General features: G+C 40.6%; 1 protein-coding gene and 1 long non-coding RNA gene across 18 annotated transcripts in view; one reads left to right on the top strand and one right to left on the bottom strand.

Annotated features, from left to right (window-relative positions):
• The window catches only part of LOC134731103 (uncharacterized), a 76,019-nt gene extending 70,717 nt beyond the window's left edge, over positions 1-5,302 (bottom strand). Inside the window, exon 1 of the long non-coding RNA XR_010113188.1 lies at positions 5,188-5,302. This is a non-coding gene — a long non-coding RNA (uncharacterized LOC134731103). The remainder of the gene's footprint in view (positions 1-5,187) is intronic.
• Positions 4,373-17,047, top strand: part of RHOBTB1 (Rho related BTB domain containing 1) — a 141,200-nt gene continuing 128,525 nt past the window's right edge. For 12 of the 17 annotated variants that reach the window (XR_008619933.1, XR_008619935.1, XR_008619936.1 and 9 more), the window contains exon 1: positions 4,373-4,535. The gene's annotated coding sequence lies outside the window, so the exon portion shown is untranslated. Of the gene's footprint in view, positions 4,536-4,908; positions 5,008-5,410; positions 5,508-17,047 lie in introns of those variants that run through there. The other 5 variants (XM_003830329.4, XM_008955805.4, XM_055092866.2 and 2 more) reach the window with 2 other exon arrangements.

Below are 17,047 nucleotides of genomic sequence, written 5' to 3'. Positions count from 1 at the left end.
TCAGCTCTGGACCAGGCAGACCTGATAGACATCTACAGAACTCTCCACCCCAAATCAACAGAATATACATTCTTATGAGCACCACATCACACTTATTCTAAAATTGATCAAATGGTTGGAGGTAGAAAACTCCTCAGCATATGTAAAAGAATAGAAATCACGACAAACTGTCTCTCAGACCACAGTGCAATCAAATTGGAACACAGGGTTGAGAAACTCACTCAAAACTGAACAACTACATGGAAACTGAACAACCTGCTCCTGAGTGACTATTGGGTAAATAATGAAATGAAGGCAGAGGTGAAGTTGTTCTTTGAGATCAATGAGAACAAAGACACAATGCACCAGAATCTCTGGGACGCATTTAAAGCAGTGTGTAGAGGGAAATTTGTAGCACTAAATGCCCACATGAGAAAGCAGGAAAGATCTAAAATCAACACCCTGGCATCACAATTAAAAGAACTAGAGAAGCAAGAGCAGACAAATTCCAAAGCTAGCAGAACATGAGAAATAGCTAAGATCAAAGCAGAACTGAGGGAGCCAGAGACACACACACAAAAAAAAACCCTTCAAAAAAATCAATGAATCTAGGAGCTGGTTTTTTGAAAAGATCAACAGGATAGATAGACTGCTAGTAAAACTAATAAAGAAGAAAAGAGGGAAGAATCAAATAGATGCAATAAAAACTGATAAAGGGGATATCATCACCAATCCCACAGAAATACAAACTACCATCAGAGAATACTATAAACACCTCTATGCAAATAAACTAGAAAATCTAGAAGAAACAGATAAATTCCTGGACACATACACCCTCCCAAGACTAAACCAGGAAGAAGTTGAATCTCGGAATAGACCAATAACAGGTTCCAACAAAACAGTCCAGGACCAGACGGATTCATAGCCGAATTCTACCAGAGGTACAAAGAATAACTGGTACCATTCCTTCTGAAACTATTCCAATCAATAGAAAAAGAGAGAATCCTCTCTAACTCATTTTATGAGGCCAGCAATATCCTGATACTAAAGCTTGGCAGAGACACACCAAAAAAAGAGAATTTTAGGCCAATATCCCTGATGAACATCGATGCGGAAATCCTCAATAAAATACTGGCAAACCGAATTCAGCACCACATCAAAAAGCTTATCCATCACAATCAAGTCAGCTTCATCCCTGGGATGCAGGCTAGTTAAACATACACAAATCAATAAACATGATCCATCACATAAACAGAACCAATGACAAAAACCAGATGATTATCTCAATAGATGCAGAAAAGGCCTTCAACAAAATTCAACAGCCTTCCATGCTAAAAACTCTCAATAAATTAGGTATTGAAGGAATGTATCTCAAAATAATAAGAGCTATTTATGACAAATCCATAGCCAATATCATACCGAATGGGCAAAAACTGGAAGCATTCCCTTTGAAAACCAGCACAAGACAAGGATGCCCTCTCTCACCACTCCTATTCAATATAGTATTGGAAGTTCTGGCCAGGGCAATCATGCAAGATAAAGAGATAAAAAGTATTCAATTAGAAAAAGAGGAAGTCAAATTGTCCCTGTTTGCAGATGACATGATTGTATATTTAGAAAACCTCATCGTCTCAGCCCAAAATCTCCTTAAGCTGATAAGCAACTTCAGCAAAGTCTCAGGATACAAAATCAATGTGCAAAAATCACAAGCATTCCTATACACCAAGAACAGACAAACAGAGAGCCAAATCATGAGTGAACTCCCATTCACAATTACTACAAAGAGAATAAAATACCTAGGAATCCAACTTACAAGGGATGTGAAGGACTTCTTCAAGGAGAACTACAAACAACTGCTCAACAAAATAAAAGACGACACAAACAAATGGAAGAACATCCCATGCTCATGGATAGGAAGTGAAAATGACCATACTTCCCAAGGTAATTTATAGATTCAATACTATCCCCATCAAGCTACCAGTGGCTTTCTTCACAGAATTGGAAAAAACTACTTTAAAGTTCATATGGAACTGAAAAAGAGCCCACATTGCCAAGACAATCCTAAGCAAAAAGAAAAAGCTGGAGGCATCACGCTACCTGACTCCAAACTATACTACAAGGCTACAGTAACTAAAACAGCATGGTACTGGTACCAAAACAGAGATATAGACCAATGAAACAGAACAAAGGCATCAGAAATAACACCACACATCTACAACCATCTGATCTTTGACAAACCTGACAAAAACACTATTTAATAAACGGTGCTGGGAAAACTGGCTAGCCATATGTAGAAAGCTGAAACTGGATCCCTTCCTTATACCTTACACAAAAATTAACTCGAGATGGATTAAAAACTTATATGTAAGACCTAAAGCCATAAAATTCCTAGAAGAAAACCTAGGCAATACCATTCAGGACATAGGCATGGGCAAAGACTTCATGACTAAAACACCAAAAGCAATGGCAACAAAAGTCAAATAGACAAATGGGGTCTAATTAAACTAAAAAGCTTCTGCACAGCAAAATAAAATATCATCAGAGTGACCAGGCAACCTACAAAATTGGAGAAAAATTTTGCAATCTATGCATCTGACAAAGCGCTAATATCAGAATCCACAAATAACTTAAACAAATTTACAAGAAAAAAACAAACAACCCCATCAAAAAGTGGGCAAAGGATATGAACAGACACTTCTCAAAAGAAGACATTTATGCTGCCAATAGACATGAAAAAATGCTCATCATCACTGGCCATCAGAGAAATGCAAATCAAAACCATAATGAGATACCATCTCACACCAGTTAGAATGGCGATCTTTAAAAAGTCAGGAAACGACAGATGCTGGAGAGGATGTGGAGAAATAGGAATGCTTTTACACTGTTGGTGGGAGTGTAAATTAGTTCAACCATTGTGGAAGACAGTGTGGTGATTCCTCAAGGATCTAGAACTAGAAAGACCATTTGACCCTGTAATCCCATAACTGGGTATATACCCAAAGGATTATAAATCATGCTACTATAAAGACACATGCACATGTATGTTTATTGCGGCACTATTCACAATAGCAAAGACTTGGAACCAACCCAAATGTCCATCAATAATAGACTAGATAAAGAAAATGTGGCACATATACACCATGGAATACTATGCAGCCATAAAAAAGGATGAGTTCATGTCCTTTGCAGGGACATGGATGAAGCTGGAAACCATCATTCTCAGCAAACTAACACAGGAACAGAAAACCAAACACCGCATGTTCTCACTCATAAGTGGAAGTTGAACAATGAGAACACAGGGACACAGGGAGGGGAACATCACACACCAGGGCCTGTTGGGTGGTGGTGGGCTGCGGGAGGGATAGCATTTGGAGAAATACCTAATGTAAGTGATGAGTTGATGGGTGCAGAAAACCAACATGGCACATGTATACCTATGTAACAAACCAGCAGGTTGTGCACATGTACCCTAGAATTTAAAGTATTATAATAAGAAGAAGAAGAAAAGAAAAGAAATGAAGAATGAATGGATGTCCAAAGCTTTGAGCAATATTTAAATTATATCTTATTAGAAAGAGAAACAGTTGAAGGAAATAGAGATATTGAAAAGGAAATAATTCATTAAATGGCAACTAGGACTATAAAGGTTCTGTTTTCTAGCATAACCATTTGTATAAACTCCAAGACAAAACCAATTTTACTACTTCAAAGAGTTGTTGGATCTCCTATACTATCAGCTCGTTTCGTTCGTTCTCCTGTCAATAGAGTTTTACCCTGATCTGACATCCCAGCTATATCATACTTTTAATCTACTTAATTCTTAGAAAAGCATTATTTCTGCTAAAAATAATAGCTATCTCTAGCCCTTCATTACGCAAGCTCATGCAAAAAAATGGTAAAACTGCAGTTAGGTGTACAGATAATTTTCTAATCTTATTTCCAATGATTGCAGACTGCCTCTCCCATAAAGTTTTACACCAGCTGGTAAAAGCTCTTCAAACTGATTTTGTTGCATCTTATTTTTACCTCTCCTTAATATCAAAGGGAAAATGAAAAAGAAGAGTAAAAAGACCAAAAGTTCTGGAGATGAGGAAGTGCAGGATAGTGATTGGCCTAGATCATCTTGACCACTGGAAGGTCTGAACTATTCAAAGGTGACCACACTTAGAGCTTGGTGCACAGCAAACGTATAAATGTGCGGGTTTCTAATATTAATTGTTTATTTAAAAATTAAGTTCCTTACACCCTGTCGCTGACATGTCACTAGCTTGGGGCCTCCAAAGGCGAACGTGCAGAAGGTTGCAGTAAGGATGGAGAGTCTCTATGTAAACGACACGACACGACCATGTGTAACGACTAAGTAACGACAGGACCATTAGTAAACGACTAAGCCATGTGTGATTTGTGATGTCAGCAGAACCCCCTGATGGAATCCTTGAGTTTCCATCAGTTGGCTAGAGAACGTCCCTATAAGAAAAGGCTGACCCTTGACATCGCCAGAAACTTTCCCCAGACTTGGCGTCCATTTGCAGGAGATGCCCCCGCAAGTCCCAGAGGTGGGTGGGTCCTGGGGAGGCCTCCAGGAAGGGCGGCCCCTCGGGCCCTGAGCGGAGAATGGCGAGGCCGCAGGCACTGGGGCCACAGGGGCCGGGTCCAAAGACCGGGGTCCCAGTAGGAGCCCCACGCGCCAGCGGGTGACAGCCCTGGGGGGCGGGGGGAGGCGGCCCAGGGCTCCCGGGACCGCCTAGGCGTTGGGGCCCCGCCCGCAGGACTGTCCGGCCGGCCGCGAGGATGGGGAGGGACCCGTGGTCCCCGCCCCGCAGGGCGGCGGCTGCCGGGCCGGGAGCGAGGTGGCGGAACGGGGACTGTGGCCCGGGATGCAGGCGGGGGAGGCGGCCGAGGTGGGAGAGGGCGGGGTCGGCGGGGCGGGGCGGGGTCGGCGCTGTCCCGGCGGCTTTACAAAGCCCGCGCCAGCCTCGGCCGCCTGGCGGGACCCAGAGCCGCCGCGGGAGCTTCCAGCGTCCCCAGGTAGCGCGGGCGTCGCGGGGCGTGGCGGGGCGGGAGCGCGCCCGGGAGGAGCCGCTCCAGGGTGGGCGGGATTATGGGGGGTCTCTCTGCCCACCCGCAGTCCCCACATCCGCAGGCTCATGGGGACGCGAGAGCTTGGAGCATCCCTTTGCACCCTTGAAAGGAGGGTGACCTGGTTACCTTTCGCTGACCTCCTCACAGCTAGCCCAGCTGCTCTGACAAAGCACAGGGCCCCAGAGGGTGCTTGCTTCCAGAATACTTTGGGTGTCTTGAGCACCCTCCTACCTAAGCGTCCCCCAGCACACACACACACACACACGCGTGCGCGCGCGCGCACTCACACACACACACACACACTGGCGGAGGCGGGGGTGGCCAGAGGGATTAGAGAGATAAAGTCACTGTCAGTCAGAAAAAATAAGAATCTGGGCTGGACGTGCCACACTGGGGTCTTCTGAAAGTAGGCGCAGCATCTGCAGCTCCTCATGCCCGGCCCTAAGGTGATGCGGGATTGATTTTTCTTGGTTTGTTAGCCGTGAAAGCCCCGGGCTGTAAAAAGGTTTGGGTCAAGAACTAGACTTTGATTTATTGAGGCTTGCTTTGCCCTGCTATGCCACACCTTGTGGTGTCTGGAGATGGGGTATTTTGGAGCACTCATACAAAGTTTGAACTGGTATTCAAGTGAGCTTGAATACTCACTTGATTTTTAACACTTGGGAATTAAAAAAAAATGAAGATATACATTCTCTTAGTTTAAATTGAGTTTTATGTTTCAATACACATGCATGTATTTTAAGAGAAGTAATCACTGGTGATGTCACTCAAATAATGAGTCCAGCAGGTGTGGCATTGCTAGAATTTGAATTCGAAACTAAGTTTACCGTATAGTTTTAGAGAAATTGACTGCTTCTTTATGTGCCTTTTTATGCGCTGTATTACTGAGAGGTGTGTGTGCTGAGAATCCTGTCGCATCATCTTGCTCTTGGTGAGAAGGTCTCCCCTGGTGTTGGCCACCAGATCTGGGAAAAAACCCAAAATATATATTTTTTATTACTAGTGTTTCAGTGTGTGCAACTCTGCTTCTTGGGCCGCTAGCCTTAGTCTCTGGTGAGAAGAAGTAGGTATCAAAAATGTGCCCTAGACACATTTGGGAGCAAGGAGAAAGGCTGTAGATTTCTTTTTCCCCATTAAAGTTTTCATGTATTGGCAATTTAAACCCCAAAGCATTGTTTACCACCTGTCAGATGCACTCGGAAGTCTAAGGATTAACTAATAAAAGATTTGTAAAATGCTTCCTGAGTCTAAAATTCTATAAATATGCTAAATAGTAATAATCCACCCATTGTTAAATTTATGTAGCTGCTTATGCCATGCATGTAAGATGATTTAGATGCATGTTTCCTGTCAATTAAACAATGAGTTTGGAGCAAAATAACGAGTTCAGTTCACATCCTATGAAACTTTGAAATAAAATTTCTCCCATAAAGCAACAGCAGAGAATCATAAAATAAGCTGCATTTCAAAAAGCTGTATATGAAATGGCATTTACCTTATGGTTGGGTGAAGAGGGACCCAGTGAACTTCTGAAACTAAGAAATAGTCAGCCCTGGTTCATGTGTGTCTGAACCATAAACATTCCCTAACAGGGAGGGCATGCAGGTTTTTGTGGAATAGCCTCATAGCTTTCCAGTCTAATCCATGAAATATGCCTCTTGGCATTTTAAGGTTGAATTCAACCTGTGGTTTTGTTCACAGACAATGAAGAAAATCTGTATAGCTACTTGGATTAATTATTGATTCCTCCAATATCATGGGCTTGGTTTTGAAGCATCCTTAACACCAGCTATCATTTTAATATCCTGCAGATAATTGGTTTGTTCCCAGTTGATTTAGTGGCATATTAACATTTTTCTCTTAGCATGGTTTGAATAACAAAGTGTGTCGTTCTTCTGTTTACCGACATCCTAGAGTAAAACCAGTTTCTTATATGCTACTTTTAAGTATAAATACTGATACAAGGGATCTTTTTTGTTGTTGTTTTAGGTAGACAACTCTAGATTTACCACTAGCAGGTTAAGCTGTGACCTTAATGAAGTTGGGGATGTCTTTTTTTTTACACTTGTCCACTTTAGTGGACTTTTCTTTTCATTTCCTCCGCTAAAATTTGGATGCGCAGTTGCTAAATAGGCTCCATTCCAGTATTCTACAACCTTCCCTCTGCCGCCACTCCTCCTTTATCCAAGTAACTTAACCTCTGCTCTACTTTGTCTTGATTTGACAACAAGTTGGTACAGGTGAAAGTGCACTAGGTGAAAAATAAAAGAGCTTGCATTTCCGGAGCAGCTGTGATATACTAGGCACTGTGCCACAATATCTCATGAAATTCTTGTAATAATCTGGTGAGGCAGGCGTTGTCTGTGTTTCACAGAAAAGAAAACTGAGGCTCAAAGAAGCTTTCATGCCCAAGGATGAGCAGTTTATGAATAGAAGAGCCAGGATTTGAACCACTACAGTCTGGTACTTCCTGCTGCGTTGCAGTCTCTAAGAAGAGTTCACATTCTGCACTGAAGTGTTGAAGAGTTCTTCTATTAATTAGCCATTTGACCTCAGAGAAGTCCTTTAAACCCTCTGGGCCTCTGGTTTCCTTTCACTAGCTTTGGATTAAATTATCTCTCAGAGATAGAAGAGACAGTTCCAGGATTTTGGATGCCAAGCACATAAGCTATTTCTCCCACAGGATCCCAGCATATGCTCTCCCTTCCCCTTTTTCCACCCCCTTCCTTCCCGTTTTTCTTCTTTTCTTCCTTTAGGTCTAAGTAAATTGCACTTCCTCTAGGAGTCTTCTTCTGAACACCTTTCTGTTCTCCATCTCAGCCCTCAGTTATCCCTCACGGAGCCGATTACAAACCGAAGTCTCTTATTTATATTTGTTTAATATGACTGTTGTTTTTATCTTCTTCCCCATCACTCCTTACTTCCCCATCAGAATGTAGGCTGCATAGGCCAGAACTCTGTTTTCTGACTTTTTTCATTACTGTATTCCCAGGGCCTAGCACAGTGATGAATAGCACATAGTTGTTGGTCTGTAAGTATGTTTGAATAAGTAATTATCTCTTATAAAAGACACGTGTGAATGGCTAATATATTGTCCCTTCCTTGGGAAAGCCTAAATGAAGCATCATTGATCTTATAGTGTTAGAGAGGGTGAGCCTGAATTATGAATGGAGATCTGAGTACCATAATGGAGACGACAGGGCCGCCCTCAGACACACAGGACAAATGGACACACTGCACCTAGTACAACCCCATATTTTACGGCAAAGGAAACTGAAGCTCAGAATGATAATAGAAATTTAGGTCTAGACAATACCTTAGAGATCAGCTAATAGTCTCAGCCATTGTTTTATTGATGAGCAAACTGAAGCCCCCCAAAACAGAGCATAAGCTATAGAACCTAAGCCTTCTGACTTATAAACCAGCATTCTTTTCACTCAGATCAAAAATAGTGAGGACCACCCAGTCAACAGCAGTAAGGAGCTTTGGACAATGATGCTTTCTTTCAGAAATTCAAAAGAGCCTTAGGTTGCCCAGACCAATCCTGAGTAGCAGCATTAGAACATCTTAGTATGTATAACCTATTTTTAAATTTCTTCTGGTCTCTATAAACTTCGGTGACACATTTACTATTTTAATAATCCATCAAGCAGCCTTTTAATACTTATCATTAGTTTACCAATTCTATTTAAATGCTTGGACAGTCCAAATAGAAAATTTACAGGGCTGAGCATTTAACACTGGTGTGATAGATTAAAGATACATTTAAAAGATGATTGCTAGTTTGAACCTCGAAATATTGATGGCTTATCTTTAAGCACCAAAATGTTAACTTTTCTTCTCTAACATAGACAGCAATCCTTGCTAAAGTATTACATTTTATAAACAAACAGTTCTTAAAGTTTAGAGGGCATAAAAATCATCTGGAAGGCTTTTTAAAATCACAGGTTGCTTGGAGCCATTCTGCACAGTTCTGAATTAATAGGTTTGAGATTGCACCCACACAACTGCATTTTGACAAATATCTTTGGTGATTTCTCAATCAAATGGTCCGAAGATCTCGTTTTGAGATCCAATCACAATTTTGATATCTTTTTAATTTCCCCAGATTCTTCCTAAGAGGATATTTTTAAAAAAGATATTTTGGGAGGAACTCAGTGTGTTTGAATCCAGCTAATAGCAGAGATGATTAAAATTGTTTGCTAGGTATGATGACATTTGTTTCATTGTAGCAAAAGCCGTGTGTGTGTGTGTGTGTGTGTGTGTGTGTGTGTGTGTGTGTGTACATAACCATGCTGTGGCTACTAGACTTGATATTGGCTCAAATCAAGCATGTTCAAAAATGTTTCTATTGGACCACAAAAATAAATTGATAAGTAGTAATAAGAGTTGAGTGTTAAGTTTCATGAGGAAATAGTGAAGTCCCTTGTTCTCCAGATGGTTACATTCTGTACAGCTGAGAGATAAGATTAATATCCACAAAACATTCAGGATAAGTTTGCAAATCAAATACAGGATACCTAGTTAAATCTGGATTTCAAATACACAACAAATCATGTTTTAGTAAAATTGTGTCTCCCGTATAATATTTTTATTTGCTAAATCTGGCATTCCTGATCAGAGAACATTAGTGTTCAGTGTCATTAGTTTCTAGAAGTAAGGGTGCTGAGTGGTGGTTGTTAAGCTTAATGAAATTGATAAAAGCTCTGGACGTGCTCCTGAGAAAAATGCCCCCATGGCACATTCCAACAGCCCTCGCATAACCATCCCTTGGGTTCCAGGCTTCCGAAGCTCTCGGGGACATCAGGTCATCTACAGTGGGGGACATCAGGTCATCTACAATGGTGGACAGCGAGGCAAATTCCTCAGGCTATTTTCTCTGGGCTGGAAAGGTCTGGAAGGTGACTGTGAAAAGTATAGTTGAACTAGGCCTTAAAGAGCAGTAGAATTTAGCTGGATTGTGGGTGGGAAGACATCTGAAGCTTTGAAAGGAGGCAGATTCCCTCAGGCCTTGAGGGTATTTAGTTCAGAATACTGATAAATCAGCTTGGGCAGGTAAAAAAAAGAACTGGATTGTGGACAGTCTTAAGTTCTGAAGGGTTTAGACTGCCCATGTTGGAAAATAAAGAGTCTTTATTGATATGTAAGTGGGGAGAACATGATCAAACTAAAGGAAAGAATAAGAAAAATCACAGGAAGCCCAAGCTCCAGAGTCAATCAGCCGGGTAGGAGCTCCTCCATTTACGAGCTATGAGTTCTTTGACTTGTGAGCAACTTCTGTGAGTCCCCATCTCCTGAGTTGTGAATTGGGAATAATAATAGAAGCTACTAATGGGGTTGTTGTGAGAATAAAATGAAGTTGTTTGGTGCTTAGCACAGTGTGTGATACTGCATAAATATTCAATTAATGGTGCATAAATACTATGATATGCTCCTGCTGCCCCTAATATTGTTCATGAAAGGCAAGTCTCAGCAACCTGCTTGAACCTGATTTTTTTTTTTTATTTTGGGGGAAGTGAAAAAAAGAGGAAAATGATTGATTTCTGGATTTGAATATAGCTTTAAAATCTCCCTTTTCCAAGTTGAAATTGCATTAACAAAAAACAATAAGGGCAGAAACAAGTGGGCAAAATGCTGTGTGTACTACTGAGATTTTTTAAATAAGTACATTCAACCCTTTATTATTTCTCCTAAGAGGAAATATTATGGATAATTCAAATAATTTACTCTGATCCAAATAAACATTTTAAAATTGTATGTGTTACTCTTAATAGCAGGTTTGCCATCTTTTTTGGCCAATATTTAAATTAATCAGCGTGTGAGTGTTGTTCCCCAAAGCCTTTTAAACAGTAAGATAAAATGAGGTTATCAGAGATAATTTGCGAAGCAGCCAGGTTTCCCTTGAGTAGGTAATAAGGCTGACCACTAATTTTGGAAATGATATCTTGGGTGCTCTGGAGCCAGACTGCTTAGGTTCCAATCTCTGACGGTTCCTCCCCCAGGCCAGTCATTTTGCTTCTCTAAACCTTAGTTTCTTCCTATAGGTAAAATAAAAGTAGTAACATCCCTTCCTCAAAGGTATGTGCACTGAGTCCTCAGTAAGGTGCCTGGTACACAGTAAGCATTTGCCAGCATGTAAGAATTTCCCAGCATGGAATTTTGTGACCAAAGCAATATAGTCCTCTTACTGGTATATTATTTTCTTTAATATACTCATAAATAATTTAGTTCCAGAAAGCATCTAATAATGTGGGAGCTATTTATGATCTTTAGTCACAGCTTAATGTATTGATGTACGCAGCCAGGGTTGTTTAGACCATTTTCCAAGCCATGGAGTACAATGTTACTCCATGGCTTGGAAAATTTGAAAGAATTTTTAGCCGCATCTTTCATTATGTGCTTTGTTTTTTGTTTTGTTTTGTTTTGTTTTTTTACTTATCTATCTTCAACTGTGACAGGGTGATTGGTGCCTTTCTAAAGAGCTTTGGGTTTCTTGTGCATTAAAGTGTCTGGGCCCTAGAATTTACTTGGCTCATAAACTTATGAGATGGAACAATACAAGATTGGTTTAAGGTACATCATATTTGCATGTATGACAGTTATTTTTTATTTAGTTTATGCTAAGCACCTGGAGAGCATCTCCCACAGTGCCTTAAAGATAGTAGACTCAAATATTTATTGAATGAATTTAATGTATAATAAAATGCGTTGCATTTTTTTTCCTGAGGATATCTTTCCCTCACATTAGAAAATCTAACTTTTAAAAAAAAGAGAAGGGAAACATCATGCAGATATTTCAAGACTGAAGTATTATGGAAAATGTGAACTTGGAGATCTACCATTTGTATTTTCTGGAAGTGCTATCATTTTCACAAGCCTGTTTCTCCCATAGGGTCTTTGCATTATTAGCTGTTATGTTTCTCTGGAATATTCTTCCCTCAGATGGTGCTTGGCCCAGATAAGATGTCACCTCCTCAGAGAAGTCCTCCCTGACCACCTAATCTCACTCACTTTCTATTACATCACTTTGTTTTATTTATTGTAGTATACTACCATTTGATTATTTCATTTTTTAATTGCTTATCCTCATCCTTACTGGACTAGAAGTACCCTGAGGTCAGAGGTCAAGCCTGCATGTTTACTGTTGTCTTCCCAGGATCTATTATAGTGCCAGGCATTTCACAGATACTCAACAAATATTTTGTCAATTCATTGAATTAATAAAGATCAGGATATGGTTTTTTAGTGTTATCCTAACACATAGCAATAATTTCTAATATTTTGAGTCACATTTACCTTTCAGAATTGGATTAAAATTTTGAAACTCCTCCTCAATGAAAATTTACATACACAATTTTTTGCATATAATTTAAGTTCATGGATCTCAGGCTAAGAACCTCAGCTCTAAAAGTGTATATACAAATATTAAGAAAATCTAATTGCACTATTGAGCTAAATGTCACCAAAAAATTAATTACTACAAAAGAATTATAAATTTTAATGCTCATATTTTTACAGTAATCAATTACATGTTGCCTTTGGAGAATTTTGCAACCCTCCAGAGGAAAAAAAAAGACTACCTATAAATGTTATATATTTTATTTATATGCTGGAAAGGATTTAGGGCCTACAGAAAAAGGCTAATAAAATATACACCGTACAGCAATATAAAATGTATTTCAAATAGGTAAGAAAAAATGAGTCAAAGGAAAAAAATAAGGCTAAGAACATAAGATAGGGCCATGAGAGAGATTCATACTCAAAATTTATGCCATGAAATTCAACACTCTTGCTAGAAGATAGTAACAAATTTTGTTCTCAGTTTTTGAGCAGGCAATGCAAAGGAGAAAAAAATCAGTTATGCCTTGCAGAGGGTCATATTTTATATATACTTACACATGAATATATGCATATGTATATAATAGAAACTACCTCTTAAAAGAAGAAAGCTTGAGTATTGTAATAAGGAATAAAGAGATATATTTCTGGTGTTTTGTTTTTGGCATGTGCCCTTGTAGCTGAGCCTGAAATAACCCATTAAAAAATGCTTTAAAATGACTAGCACTTTGAATGTTTATAATTAAGGTTTTATGGCTTATTGTAATTTTTGTCAGCAGTAGACCTTTGGAAAGAGGCCTCATTACACCAGTAAGAAGAGATGGAGCTGGTGCAATGAAGACAATGGGTTTTCTCCATTTTCTCACAGCTCCTCTTTTTACCTAACCAAGCAGAGAGACACGTCCCCTCCATCATTCCACCATTTCCATTGTTACACACTATTTAATAAAATGCCTGAAGCCCTCGTTCTCTTCTTAAAGAGGCATGCACCTAAGACATTGACTAAAGCAAGTTATTCCTGCTAACCTTAGTTTCCTTGGATAGGAGTCTATCTGGGACTTCTACGCTTTCTTTCTTTGAGAGAGCAAATACAATAACTGGCTTCTTTAGAACATTATGTGGATTTGTGGCATTCTCTGAGGGGCTATAAATGGATCACATTGACAGCTTTATTTGTCATTCTTAAATGGAATGTGTTTTTTTCCCCTTTGTGTTAGATCAAAATCAGATGGCATTTCTTATTTCAATGTGGAATGTTTTTACTCTCATAATTGCAGAAGTGCATTCATAACTGATACTATTCTAATTTACAAAATTTGTGTTTCATGATTTGGGGGCATGAGAAAAATGTGACTGAGGGAAAACATCTTATGCAACATTTGAGTTTTGCCTATTTATTGAGATCCTGATACAGTTGCTAGAATTCTGTCACCATATGGAAGCAGAGACAATTATATTGCATTTGATGACATAAATTTTAGAAGCTAAGATATAAAAAGGCATATCCAGCAGAATATCTACAATCCAGAGACTTAGGCATTTTTGAAATATCTTCTCTCCTTTGTGTCCCCTCCAGCATGTCTGTGGACTTTGTCCTTCATTCCTCCCCTTGCAATGACTCTTATTCAATATATACAGTAGCAAAAATGAAGATAATAGGATTGGAAAATACTACCTTCGTATCTTAGCACACATCTTATATCATAAAACCAGTTGTATCTGCTCAGGTGAAATGTTTCATTCAAAAACCCCTATTATTCCCATTCACCCACTACTAAGCGTGAATGAGAAGGGAAATCTTCCTACTTTCAATTCTTATATCCATTCAAGGCTCTCAATGCTCTTGTGACTGACCCCAGTTCTGTGCAAAATGTACCCCAGGATTTAAAAATCCTGAGTTGGATTTTTAAATGCCAGCCTAGGGGTACATGTTTCTCACTGAATTTATGTCTTTTCATACTGATTTCACACACTCACACTTTCAAAAAAGTTGTCTTTATTGATAATCTACTATGTGTTAGACACCGAATTGCATCAGATACTCTCTGCCTCCATTTAGCCTATGGACTAGAAAGGGAAGACGGACAATAAAAGAATGACACACATGAATATGGAACCGAAACTGTTCTAAGTGCTACAAAAGAGAGTTAGAAGGTTCTGTAAAATGAGATCCAAATGATGCACAGGCATCAACTAGACCGGGCATACACACAGAAGGCATGCTACATGGGGAAGTCCTCTAGAAGGAGACAGAACAGGCAGCATGAAAGACTGAGGGAAGGTCGGGTGCGGTGGCTCATGCCTGTAATCCCAGCACTTTGGGAGGCTGAGGCGGGTGGATCACAAGGTCAGGAGTTTGAGACCAGCCTGGCCAACATGGTGAAACCCCGTCTCTACTAAAAAAATACAAAAATTAGCCGGGCATGGTGGCATGCGCTTGTAATCCCAGCTGCTCAGGAGGCTGAGGCAGGAGAATTGCTTGAACCCAGGAGGCAGAGGTTGCAGTGAGCCAGGATTGCACCACTGCACTCCAGCCTGCGTGACAGAGCAAGATTCTGTCTCAAAAAAAAAAAAAAAAAAAGTACTGAGGGAAGGCCACACTGTCTGGAGTGCAGAAGAGGAGTGAACTGCTTAAGTCTGGAGATGTCATCAGGTCCATCACCAAGGGAGCCTTTTTAGCCATATCAAGAAATATGCCTTTATCCTAGGACCAGTGAGAAGATTGAGGATTTTTGTTGTTTTTGGTTTTTTTGGTGGGGGTGTGGGGAGTGCTGTAGTTAGTTACATCATCAATTTTACATTTTGAAAATATATTTCTGGCTACCGTGTGGAATATGGGTTGGCAAGGGGGAAAAGTATGCAGATCAGTGAAATATTTCAGTAGAGAGATAGTGATACCCTGGCCTAAAGGAGAAGGATGAGGTGTCAGTGACTTCCAAAAGGTGAATGGATTCAAGAGATATGTAGGAGGTAAAATTGACAGGCCACCTTCTGTGATATCTATGTGCACCCCTTGAGGAAGTGTCAGGGAACAATGGTGGAGGAACATGTGTGTGAAAACAGATGCTAAGTTCAGTGTTGGATGTGTTGAGTTTGAGATGTCTTGAGACATCACGGGAGACAGCAGACAGACATTGGATTATGGGTGTGGGGCTTGTCAGAGATATAAACTTCTGACTCATTGTGACATTCATAGGTCTGGAGGCAGATAAGATTGCTTAGAGAAAGATAATGAAGCAAGTTATAGAAGAAAACACTGAGACCAAAATGCCTGGAGGAAATCAAACCCATAATGGCCCAGTAGTGAAAGATGAGCCCACAGAGGATGGAAGAATAGCAAAAGAAACAGAAGGAAATGCAGGGATTCCTGGGTCATGGGGGGCAGAGGAGCAAGGGTTCTAGGAAAGTAGCAGTGGTCAGCTGAGTTGAAAGAAGACTGAGAAATGTGTGTTTTATTGAGCACGGATGGAGAATACTGGTCAGGAGAGAATTATTTTTGAATTAAAATAAAGAGAAATTGCTAAGTGATATGTACAAGAAATACAGTTGTAACTGGTTCTGTCTGTCGTCCTGCCTGTTTGAGAGTATTTTACATGTTCATGTCTTGCATCTGTCTCAAAAAGATTCTTGGGGAGTAGACAAGATAGAGAGAAAAATCATTGGCCTATTGGTGACCACTAGAAAGAGAGAGAAACTAGGATGGAGTTTGAGCATAGAACAGTCTGAGGTTGGCCGGGCATGGTGGCTGACGCCTGTAATCCCAGCACTTTGGGAGGCCGAGGCGGGCAGATCACGAGGTCAGGAGATCGAGACCATCCTGGCTAACATGGTGAAACCCCGTCTCTACTAAAAAATACAAAAAATTAGCCAGGCGTGGTGGTGGGCGCCTGTAGTCCCAGCTACTCGGGAGGCTGAGGCAGGAGAATGGCATGAACTCAGGAGGCGGAGCTTGCAGTGAGCCGAGATCGTGCCACTGCACTCCAGCCTAGGCGACAGAGCGAGACTCCATCTCAAAAAAAAAAAAAAAAAAAAAGAACAGTCTGAGGTTCTGAGGTCTGAATTGGAGAGAAAAGATTGAACCTGCATACCAAGAGTATTGTATGAGCACAGCCCCACCTGTTTCTCCCATCAGTGGTGCTCCTACAGCCAGGGCAAATAAATGTCACGAAGCAGTGCTGGCTTGCCTCTCCCACCTGCTTGCATTGCTGTGTGGGGAGAGAGCAGGGGTGGAGGGAGCCTAGGACATCACAGAGCACATGTCTGGGGACTTCCCTGAGCTACAGCCTCAGTTTTCCTTCCTGCTTCTGCTTCAGCACCAAAGTTGGAACCCCACCCAGAGTAGGGGCAAAGTGGACGTCACTGTCTCAGCACAGGAAACAAGGTGCTAAGGCAGAGGTTAGACTGAACTGCTGTGAGCTGTCACTGGGAGGTAAGAGAAGAAAGATGAGTGTCTATGATTATTTGCAGTAGTTTGCCTATGAAGAGGAAGTGAGAGATTAGCGGGCAACTGGAGAGAGATAAGGCTGAGTAAACATTTATTCATTCAGCAAGTATCAACGTATCTTATATGTACTAGGCATTAGGACTAGGACAGGCACCAGGAAGACATTTTCCATCCCTCATGGAAAATCTACCATAAAATATACTT

Source organism: Pan paniscus, chromosome 8, assembly GCF_029289425.2.
Source record: "Pan paniscus chromosome 8, NHGRI_mPanPan1-v2.0_pri, whole genome shotgun sequence".
NCBI classification, from domain to species: Eukaryota; Metazoa; Chordata; class Mammalia; order Primates; family Hominidae; genus Pan; species Pan paniscus.
This window is presented reverse-complemented; position numbering and strand designations above follow the sequence as displayed.